At 41.0% G+C, this 12,191-nt stretch overlaps 1 pseudogene; it reads right to left on the bottom strand.

The window, feature by feature from the left end:
* Positions 1-2,832: 2,832 nt before the first annotated feature.
* LOC147004772 (zinc finger protein 106-like) lies at positions 2,833-7,033 on the bottom strand (annotated as a pseudogene).
* Between the last annotated feature and the right edge of the window lie 5,158 nt (positions 7,034-12,191).

Genomic DNA, 12,191 nt, shown 5'->3' on the forward strand with positions numbered 1-12,191 from the left:
GCTTATTGTTCAAACCCCACTTTACAATATATTTCAATTTCTATCTCAATGAATAATCTTCCATAGAATACCGTGTCATTCTTTAAGTGTGCACCTACACTCAGCACCCCAGGCACATGCCCATGTCCTCAAGTTGTGCCATGATAATCTACCAGAAAAACAAACAAAAATCAACAACAACCCCCCCCAAAAAAAACAACAACAACAAAACCTTTGCTGGCAACAATCACTTCAACCAAAAAAAAAAAATGTTGCCTTGGCCTCTATGTGTTCATGAATTCAAACCTGCAACTGCAACCTCTCCCAGGAAAATCATTTCCTTCACAACAGCAACAAGTATAATGCTAATGATGACTTTTCAAGCTCATGTCAGGACATGTTTTTGCTCCTTTTTTATTTGCACTGTATACCGACTAGCAGAGGGTGCCAAAATGTGTTTTGAACCTATGAAAAAACTTTCAAAATAATTGAAAATGCCTGGTATTTTATTAGAACTGAAAATACACGCAAAAGAGAATTTTAGATTATCTTTGCTTTGAGCTGTTGCAGTCAGCATAAAAAAATTTTAAAACTACCAACATCAAAAATGACCTTTAAGTAACTCATAAGAAATGTCTTGGGTTTTGTCAGGATATTAGTTACTTTCCTCCCTTCAACAAAAATCAAACAAAAGTCATCAAGACAGAGCTGCCCCTTCTGAGGGGCACTGGAGGCTGATGGTCAACAGACATCACGATTGACCTAAGAAGTACGCACAGTTCTGCCTCCTATGGGCTGCTTCTGTTGAGAAGCCAAGACACTCAGGGTTCTTCATTTCAGAACATTAGATCTTGATAGCCCAATGTGAAAAACAATTCCACCTGTGCTTGAACTCATCATTACACTGCTTCCAAGAAACCCCTGTGAAACAAGGAAACACAAGTGCAGGTACCCAGGCATACCCAACTAAGCAGGCAGTCATGTGCACACAGTGCTACCAAGGGAAGCTCAGATCAGTTTGTACTAATCCTATCAGTCTGCATGCCCTCAAATGTTCCTCACCACAGTCAACACCTTACATTCTTCTTCCTTGAATATTAAGGTCCCACCATCTTATCACTTAGCATATTCCCTTTGGTGAACAGGGAATGTGAGCTTCCTTAGCATACTGCCCCAGTTTACTGCACGGTTAGCAGTAAACTCAAATGAACTTTCCTAAGAAATCACTTCCTAGACCCACAAAAGCTTGGCTCCTCTGCATACCCTTACAGGAAGTAAAGGTGAGAGGTGGGAAAGGGTTCATAATCTCATAACTATGCTGCCAGTATCTCCTCTGTATCACACAATGGTTCTCTTCACATCTAAGCCATGTGGTCAACAAAAATTTTCCCACACAATAGGCCACACATGAACAGCTTGTGGCCACTCATGAGCTAATATCAGCTCCTAGATTAGTTCTTAACATTTTCTGAGTCCAGCAAGAATTACTGGAACCTTTCCTGGGGGGGGGGGAGACACCTGCCTACACCCTCTATCAATTCCTGGCAAAGCCTGTGGGGAGGTTTGATTAGGCCAGGGACAAAAAAAAGAGGCCACAATCCCAGTACCAGAAAGCATCACACCCTGAAGCTAGGGTATGTGGCATGAGGGTCTGATTGCTCTGAAGAACCCGAGGTTTTGAAATCTAGAAACAAAACATTAGATAATAAAACTTGTTCAGTTTTACACACAAGTATTTAAGAAATCCAAGAACAAAGCAATCCCGTTAAGACCCACTAAGATGGGTACTCCCAGTGGTAGCTTTTCCCTCCACCACATTCCACTCCACAGCTGGCATGAACATGAAGACAGGCACTGGCTTCACTAGCTCTGGCTTTAGAGGCCTGCCTGCAGCCCAATCAACTGTCTCCAGCTGCTTCTCCCAGCTCCCTCTCTAGGGTGCCTGTCATGGGTGGAAGCAGCCTGGGAGCCTGGCCTGCAACTGCTCTAGGCACAGCAAGACAGTAGGAACGATGGGGGCTGGCAACAGAGCAACCCAAATGGTGTCAACTCTTCATGAGGTTCCAAAAGCCAGAGCTAAAAAGAGAATAAATTTTGTGCCTTCTGTTCAAACAGCCAGGGAGTGCAGGAGCATAGGGGGCACCCCACTGACCACTCTGGAGTGATTACTGGGAAGTGCTGTCATCAGGGTCTTCTGATCATGGACTGTGTCTGAATTCTAAAATACAGCAAGCAGGGCAGCCAGGCACTTCAGGACACTATCATGTTTCAGGTCGCATGCACAGCCAGCTTTGTCCAGCTACATCAATAATGAGACACTGAACATAATTATTTTAGGAAGAAAAACATTTACTTTAAATTTAAATACCCAATTATTTCAAAAGGAGGAATTAAAATGGATCTCGAAAACAAATCTATCCTAATCCATCATAAAAACATATCACAAACCAAATCAATTATATATATATATATATATATATATATATATATATATATATATATATATATATATATATATATGAGATTGGAGTCAAACTGGGTAACTAATTTAAATCTGCATCTTTAATAAACACCTATAGTCTAGTAGCATAAAACACTGTATGTCATTTGATCCAGAAGAGTAGCTTCCTTAGAAACTGCTTAAATATCACTTACGTGCTCTAGAGTGGACCTGAGTTGTGTGTAACCAAACTGTCCTCAGACTGCTCACACTTTGCTAGTGGTGAGTCTGGCTAAGAACCATTTTCTCCCTCCCAGATTTGCTGGAGGACAGATAGAAGCCTGGAGAAGGACAGTGAACAGCCCATGGGATAATCCTTCACTAATGACTCCCCAACTGGGAGGCAAAAAACTTCATGAATCTATTGTGCTGTCATCTTCAGCATGGTGTTCAATATGACCTGCAACGTCCTACTTGGATCCTTTCCTAGCTGTGAAAAAGGCATCACAGTTCCTCCAGTGAAACTTCAGCGTCTGGAAGTTGGAATTGGTATGATCAAGTGTTGTTTCAAGTGGTCCACAAGCCAAATATCATTGTGCAGCCATGCCACCAACAGTGGTAATTCTGCATCAGATTCAGCCTCACAGTCTGGATGTTGCCATCATAACAGCCAGTGTAAATCACACTTTTATGGGTGGTCATACGCATAATCATGTCTTTGTGCACTCCATAAACATGCAGTCGATCATGGGACTGTAATTCATAGACACGATCAAACTTGCTCACACAAGCAGTTTCCATCACTTTCCCTAGAATATTCACCATAGTCATTGCCTGGTTGTGGCCTTTATAGATGTGCACAAGCTCACCAGTATGAATGTTGTGAGCACGCACCGACTGGTCACTGAAGCCACTAAACACAAGGTCATTCACCACCTTCATGCAAAGAACATTCTTGCTGTGGCCCTCCAGGGTTCTGAGTAGCAGTCCGTTCCATGCATCACGAACACTAATGGTGTAGTTATAAGATCCTATAACCATCAGTTTTCAGGCACCTTCCTGAACTGTGGCGAAGCAGCTTACTGACCGAGGGCCATGGCATTCAAAGATCTGTCACTTGTTCTTTATGTTGAATGTGACCACAGTGCTATTTCTAGACTAGCATAGAGGGTTCACTATCTATTATGAATGCAGAGGATCCAGTCTTCCAGCTGTAACTGTTCCATACATTCTTGCACGTTAACATTATTGCAGTGGATGGTGTGGTCACTGTAAACCCTGTAGAATACAGAACTCTTCCCAGAGGTGTGAGTGATGAGAAGGCAGCTCACTTTAGAAATGTGTCTCTTTAAAGGCACCAATTCACCTTTGACTCACCAGATTATAAACCCAGACAGTTGTGTCTGCTGAACAAGTATATAGGAAGCTTCAAAATACTTAATTTGCATTCACTGCCACCTGGTGTCCTTCCAAGCTTCCTTCTGTAGGCTGGTTATCATCTCCTGGCTTTGAAGATATTTCTGAAGAGTTCTTAGTTGCTTTGATAGAGGAGCTAGCTCACAGTCTGGGTTTCTGCCACACTTACAGGAACGCCAACCTTGTAGCGGGTGCCAAGCTCACTGGTAGAGCCAACCTCATCACAACCAGAATGAGAAATTTCTATTGGGTTCTGCTCTTCAGCGATCAAGGCATCTTTCTTCTATGGGCTGTCCAGTTTCTCATCTCCTGATTCAGAAGTAACTACTTCTGAGGATTTGTGACTTCCAGGACTTCCTGGGAGAACTAGCTATCTAGCTCATCTCAGTCAACTTCTTGCTCCCTGCCGCAGACCCTCTGGGCCCCTGTGCCTGCGTGGAAAAGAGTCTCTAGAGTAGGTGGGCAAAGCTTAGATGGAGTGACAAACAGACACACACACACACATACACACACACACACACACACACACACACACACACACACAAGAGAGGTGTTGGATCTGAATGTAATTTTCTGGTTGAGACTCAGACTTTTTATAATACAGAGTAACAGAATAGGGCACATTGAAGTTTTCCAGGTGCAAGAGGAGTGACTTCAAAAGGAACCAGATAAATGTTTACTCTAGAGATTATCACCCTGCTTCGGATCAGCCCTGTGCCAGGCAAGAGCTTCACACTTTATTGTTAATAGCTTATGGGGGGTTTAACTCTTGACAGACCTCAAGAATAATGTAATGTCAGTGACCCTGAAATTTTCTAGGCCTTGTTAATTCTTATCTAGTTTGGAGAATTCCCATTATCAGGATAGTATATCAACTTGCTCTGGTGTGGAATGTAGTTTGTAGTAAATATTTCTATCTCAGTGAGACTTTTACTCTCTTTCTGCAGACAGGTGAGTTAATGGCTAGTGCTTTATTGTTTTATTGTAGTGCTTAATTAGTTACTGAATGGGTTAAGCTCCTTGCTGCTATCTGGGATCTTGGAACACTGGGAAAAGCTTTAGCTATGTTAGAATTCAATCTTAAAAGGCATTACAATAAGGTAATACTAAATAGAGAGCACGTGAATCCATACATTAGACTAATGCGGGGGTGGAAAATTGATTTTATGGTTTATATGGGTTAGGGGGAGAGTGCCAGACCCCGGGAAGAGAGTTTCCTTGAAACTCATTGCTTCATGTGTCAGCTTCCCAGCTTTCGCTTTGTCAAACTGACTCAACCAAAGTACATGGCAGCTCCCGACCAGTTTGGCTGTCTCCCCAGGTGGAGGTTGTCACTTTCCTCCCTTTAGCTGCCTTTCCAGTTTTGACCTTTCTTGTAGGCTTAGCAGTGAACACATCCTGTTCTGTGTCGCTGTTCTCAGGAACATGGGTGGCCTGAAGCATCTTCTTATTATTATTCTAGTTTCTTCTTCTTCTTCTTGCTACCTCGAGTTTCAGCTGATGCCACTGTAGATTCTGCCTGCTGCTCAGATGCAGAGTGAGTTTCCTTCTCTGCAGGAGTTTCAGAAGTGAAAGACAATCTCAGAAAATAACTGCTGCAAGCTTGAGATCAACTGCTGCCTTTGGCTGACTCTTCACCTCTGTTTATGCCAGGAAGATCAGGAGATTGGCAAGAGGGAGAGTTTTCTCGGCTTCTGGAATTTCCTTGCTCCACAGAAAAATTCACATTTTGGTTAACCTCCTGGCAATTTACTGTTGACTCTGATGTCATCACTGCAGGGATGGCTGGGTAAACGGGAGAGCCATCACCAACCACTCTATTAGTTTACAGTGATTCCTTGGACACATTGGAAGCACAGCCTTGTGGCACAGTGTTCATATTCCTCTATTGTTCAGGAGATGGGCTCTTGTTTAATTTGAACCAATGAATCAGGGGCAGTACCATGGGCATGGAAATTACAAGTGGTTATTTGGAGAGGGGTTCCAGAGGATAATAGAGGAACACGGGAGGGAGGTGGATCAAGAAACCCCAGGGGAAAGGGTGCAGGCAGTAGAGCTGTCTCAACAGATGTCTGAGATTGGCAGTTCCTTGATTCACATGTTATGAGGCTACATACAGAGAGCCTGGTCTGGGTGCTCAAAAGGTTCATATATTTCTTGTCATCTGTAGAACCTTGTAGAATCTGTATTCTGTGAGTCCTCAGGGCATTCATCTCCACAGTTATCTGCTGCTTGAGTATGAGCAGCCTCTGAACTTCAATATAAGCTGTCTGCAGTGCTGCCCGCACCTGTAGGAGCTTGTTGTCCATGCACTACAGAGACTTGCTCAGTTCCTCCTCTCTTAAGGAAATAGTCAATAGCTGGTCAACCTGAGAATGTTCTTTCTTTCCTTTAATTTTCCTTCTTTTTTTTTTTTTTCTCCTAAGACTTGGTAGTTCAGGGGAAGTTCCATCCTCTGTGGCTGTTTGCTTCTTTCTAATACTGGGACAATCATTTTGCTCAGCACCAGAGGTACAACTGCTGTCAGTGGCTGCATCTGCTAAGCTGGAGATTGCCTGACCTGAAGATGCATTTCAGGATTGTGGGCTTCCTTCTCCAGTGCTCTCCTGGGTGTGGCACTCTGATAGTGGAGTAGACCTCTCCTGGCTGTGGAGCTGTCTAGCTGAATGCACAAAAGGCATTATGTGATCAGATGGTAACTGTGTACTATGTCACCACTGGGTAGAAATGTTCCCAACCCTTTTTACCTGTTATGACAGAGGGAGTCAGAGGTGCCACTTCCTGTTCATGATACATGGCTGTCTTCTGACTCTGGACAGCACTTAGTGCAGTACTAGGTGAAAGACTCTGCTGGCCTTGATTTTCTTTACCAGTACCCTCCCCAGTAAAGAAGCTATACACAGGAGCCCTGTCCATGAACACACTGCTTTCAGAAAGACTTTGCTTTCTTGCCAAGCCAGAGGGTGAGGGAATGGAAACACCTTCCCACTGGAATCCTTCCAGACTGGGTAGATTAGGCACTTCATCTAAATCCAAGATTTCCTGTTCATTTTTAACCAAAGGTACCATTTCTAAGCCAAAGCTGCCCTTCAGATTCTCAAGTTCCCTGTGATATAACATGTTTTGCATGTGTTCATCCATCTCCTTTTTTGAGCCGTACATGATGTGGTACAGTATGCATTTTTGTTTTCATACCATAGTGACCAGATCTGAAGCACTCATTGTCAACATTTACAGCCAATCCTTCCTATGCCATCTGGCTGCCAAGGGCCAAGCGAGGGAGCTCCTAGATACCCCCTTAGCATCCAGGCACTGATGCTGATGTTGCCATTACCACCACCCAGAATAAGACTTTCATTTTGAGTAATAGTTGAGTAAAGTTCAAGTTCCCAAGACCTCTCTCAGAACTGACATTCAATTTAGCAGAAAGAAACACATACTTGGGTCAATGGACATCCTGGTTGGTAAGCTAAGACCACCAACCAAAGAGTACACATGGCTGGACCCATGGCTCCAGCTGCATATGTAGCAGAGGATGGCCTTATCTGGCATCAATAGGATTAGAGGCCCTTTGTCCTGAAAAGGCTTGATGCCTGAGTGTAGGGCAATGCCAGGACAGAGAAGCGGGAGTGGGTGGGTGGGTGAGCAGGGGAATGGGGGGATGGGATAGGAGGATTTTGGAGGGGAAAATAGGAAAGGGGATAACATTTGAAATGTATATAAAAGATATCTAATAAAAAGTAAATAAATAAAGATGAATATTATACAAGACAAGTCCCCTGTCACAGTTGAATACACCAATGAATGGGAACAGGATAAGTGCCAAAGACACATTCCTAAGGAAATCCCCTATCCATAAATCCTTATTGATAGAATAACTTGCCCCAGATGTTTGTATATCTTGGACTTAAACACCTTGTAGGAAATTAACTCAAGGCAGAGACAGGCAGATTTCTGAGTTTGAGGCCAGCCTGGTCTACAGAGTGAGTTCCAGGACAGCCAGGACTATACAGAACCCTGTCTTGAAAAACCAAAAAAGAAAAAAGAAAGAAAAAAGAGTTACAGGCCAAAGAACTCCAGAAATTAACTCAATGCCATGGTTCAGCTCTTGAGCCTGAATTGTGTCCCTAATTGATAAGTTTTGAGGTGTGGCATTCAACAAACCACCCCAGTTGACTAAGATCTGTGTCTGAGTGGTTTGGTTGGCAATTCCCAGACCCTAACAAATGTCTAATGTTACATTCCCATTTTTATTTCTGATTTTATTAATTGGGATATTATCTTAGCCTTTTAGTTAATTTGGATGAGGGTTTGTCAATCTTACCTATTTTCTCAAAGAATAAACTCTTACTTATTCTTTGCCTTTTTTTCTACTGAATTCAGCCCTGAGTTTGATTATTTTTTTCCATCTAGTTTTATGATGTTCCTTTTTATTCTAGCATGTCAAGTGTGCTTTTATACACCTAATATGATATCTCTATAATCTTTTATCTAGGTACTGAGTGCTATGAATGTGCTTCTTAGAACTGCCTTCAATTTGTTCCATAAGTTTGGATATATTTTGTTTTCATTTCAACTCAATTCTAAAAGCATTATAAATTATCTCTTAATTTCAATATTGACATTTTTAATTTACTGTATAGTTCAGTTTGCATGAGTTTGTAAGCTTTCTGTTGCATCTGTTTTTGATATCCAGCTTTACTCCATGGTAGTCAAATAGGATACAGAGGTTTATCTCAATTTCTTTATATATGATGAGACTTGTTTTCTGTCCAAGTATGTGACCAATTCTGGAGAAAGTTTCATAAGCTGTTGAAAAGAGGGTATATTGTTTTGTATTTAAGGTGAAATACTGTATAATATTTTCTGTCATTTTAGTTTATGAATTAGTTTCAATCAAGTATTTCTTTGTGTAGTTTTTGTCTGGATGACAGAACTGCATTATCCACTTGGTATATCTTTCTTTGAAAAGTATATACCATCATTCCATATCTCTTCTGATCAGTTTTGGATTGAAATCTATTTTGTCAGATACCAAAATGGTTGTACCAGCTTGCTTCTTCAGTTTATTTGCTTAGAATAGCTTTTTTCATTCTTTTACCCTGATCTGATATATATATATATATATATATATAGTCTTAGTTTGAGTTTTACTTTGTGAACAGACAACATGAACAAGGCATCTCTTATAAATTACAACATTTAATTTGGGCTCATTTACAGTTACAGAGTTTAAGCCCATTATCATCAAGGTGGGAAGCATGGCAGCATCCAGGCAGGCATGGTGCTAGACAACCTGAGAGTTCTAGATCATGATTTAAAGAAAGCCAGGAGCAGACTGTTCTCAGGAACCCAGGAGGAGGGTCCCAAAGCCCAGCCTACAATGACACAATGCCTCCAAAAGGCCCTACGACCTTCAACAAGGCCACTCTTCCTATTACAAGCATATTCACTCCATGATACAAGCATATTCAGAAGTTCTCTATATTTGTTGGATCTTTATGTAGTTTAGGTATCAGAGTAATTGTGGATTCATAGAATGAATTTGGTAGAGTACCTTCTGTTTCTATTTTGTGGAATAATTTGAGAAGAACTTGAATTAGATCTTCTTTGAAGGTCTGATAGAACTCAGCACTAAAACCATCTGGTCCTGGGCTTTTTTTTTGGGGGGGGGGTTGGGAGACTATTAATGACTGCTTCTATTTCTTTAGGAGATAGAGGATTGTTTAGGCCATTAATCTGATCCTGATTTAAGTTTGGTACCTGGTATCTGTCTAGAAATTTGTCAATTTCAACCAGGTTTTCCAGTTTTATTTAGTATAGCCTTTTGTAGAAGGATCTCGTGGTGTTTTGGACTTCTTCAGGAGCTGTTGCTATGTCTCCCTTTTCATTTCTGATTTTGTTAATTAGGATGCTGTCCCTGTGCCCTGTAGTGAGTCTGTCTAAGGATTTATCTATCTTGTTGATTTTCTCAAAGAAAAGGCTCCTCATTTGGTTGATTCTTTGAATAGTTCTGCTTGTTTCCACTTGGTTGATTTCATCCCTGAGTTTGATTATTTCCTGCAGTCTACTCCTCTTGAGTGAATTTGCTTCCTTTTGTTCAAGAGCTTTTAGGTGTGTTGTCAAGCTGCTAGTGTGTGCTCTCTCTAATTTTATTTTGGAGGCATTCAGAGCTATGGGTTTTCCTCTTAGAAATGCTTTCATTGTGTCCCATAAGTTTGGGTATGTTGTGGATTCATTTTCATTAAACTCTAAAAAGTCTTTAATTTCTTTCTTTATTTCTTCCTTGACCAAGGTATCATTGAGGAGTGTATTGTTCATTTTCCACGTGAATGTTAGCTTTCTATTATTTATGTTGTTATTGAAGATCAGCCTTAGTCCATGGTGATCTAATAGGATGCATGGGACAATTTCAATATTTTTGTATCTGTTGAGGCCTGGTTTGTGACCAATTATATGGTCAATTTTGGAGAAGGTACCATGAGGTTCTGATAAGAAGGTATATCCTTTTGTTTTAGGATAAAATGTTATGTAGATATCTGTTAAATCCATTTGTTTCATAACTACTGTTAGTTTCTCTGTTTAGTTTCTGTTTGCAGGATCTGTCCATTGATGAGAGTGGGGTGTTGAAGTCTCCCACTATTACTGTGGGAGGTACAATGTGTGCTTTGAGCTTTACTGAACTTTCTTTAATTAATGTGGCTGCCCTTGCATTTGGAGCATAGATATTTAGAATTGAGAGTTCATCTTGGAAGATTTTACCTTTGATGAGTATGTAGTGCCCCTCCTTGTCTTTTTTGATATCTTTGGGATGGAAGTCAATTTTATTCGATATTAGAATGGCTACTCCAGCTTGTTTCTTCAGACTGTTTGCTTGGGAAAATGTTTTATAGCCTTTCACTCTGAGGTGGTCTCTGTCCTTTTTCCTGGGATGGGTTGCCTGTAAGAAGCAAATGTTGGGTCCTGTTTGTGTAGCCATTCTGTTAGTCTATGTCTTTTTATTGGGGAAATGAGTCCAATGATATTAAGAGATATTAAGGAAAAGTAATTGTTGCTTTCTATTATTTTTGTTGTAAGAGTTGGCATTCTGTTCTTGTGGCTGTCTTCTTTTAGGTTTGTTGAAGGACTACTTTCTTGCTTTTTCTAGGGTGTGGTTTCCATCCTTGTATTGGTTTTGTTCTGTTTTATCCTTTGAAGGGCTGGATTCATAGAAAGATATTGTGTGAATTTGGTTTGGTTATGGAATACTTTGGTTTCTCCATCTATGGTAATTGAGAGTTTGGCTGTGTATAGTAGCCTGGGCTAGCATTTGTGTTCTCTTAGGGACTGTATAACATCTATCCAGGATCTTCTGGCTTTCATAGTCTCTGGTTAGAAATCTGGAGTAATTCTAATAGGCCTGCCTTTATATATGTTACTTGAACTTTATCCCTTACTGCTTTTATTTTTTTTTATTAGAAAATATAATTTTATTTATTTTTTCTTTTTTTAATATTTTTATTACATATTTTCCTCAATTACGTTTCCAATGCTATCCCACAAGTCCCCCATACCGCCCCCCACTTCCCTACCCACCCATTCCCATTCTTTTGGCCCTGGCATTCCCCTATATTGGGGCATATAAAGTTTGCAAGTCCAATGGGCCTCTCTTTCCATTGATGGCTGACTGGGCCATCTTTCGATACATATGCAGCTAGAGACAAGAGCTCCGGGGTTCTAGTTAGTACATCATGTTGTTCCAACAATAGGGTTGCAGATCCCTTTAGCTCCTTGGGTACTTTCTCTAGCTTCTCCATTGGGAGCCCTGTGATACATCCAATAGCTGACTGTGAACATCCACTCCTGTGTTTGCTAGGCCCCAGCATCGTCTCACAAGAGACAGCTATATTTGGGTCCTTTCAGCAAAATCTTGCTAGTGTATGCAATGGTGTCAGCGTTTAGAAGTTGATTATGGGATGGATCCCTGGATACGGCAGTCTCTAAATGGTCCATCCTTTCATCACCGCTACGAACTTTGTCTCTGTAACTCCTTCCCTGGGTGTTTTGTTCCCAATTCTGAGAAGGTGCACAGTGTCCACACTTTGGTCTTCATTCTTCTTGAGGTTCATGAGTTTAGCAAATTGTATCTTAAATCTTGGGTATCCTAAGTTTTGGGCTAATATCCACTTATCAGTGAATACATATTGTGTGAGTTCTTTTGTGATTGTGTTACTTCACTCAAGATGATGCCCTCCAGGTCCATCCATTTGGCTAGGAATTTCATAAATTCATTCTTTTTAATAGCTGAGTAGTACTCCATTGTGTAAATGTACCATAATTTCTGTATCCATTCCTCTGTTGAGGGACATCTGGGTTC

The sequence above is a fragment of the Mus caroli genome, unplaced genomic scaffold (genome assembly GCF_978045245.1).
Source record: "Mus caroli unplaced genomic scaffold, Mus_caroli_1 scaffold_5, whole genome shotgun sequence".
Lineage (NCBI taxonomy): Eukaryota > Metazoa > Chordata > Mammalia > Rodentia > Muridae > Mus > Mus caroli.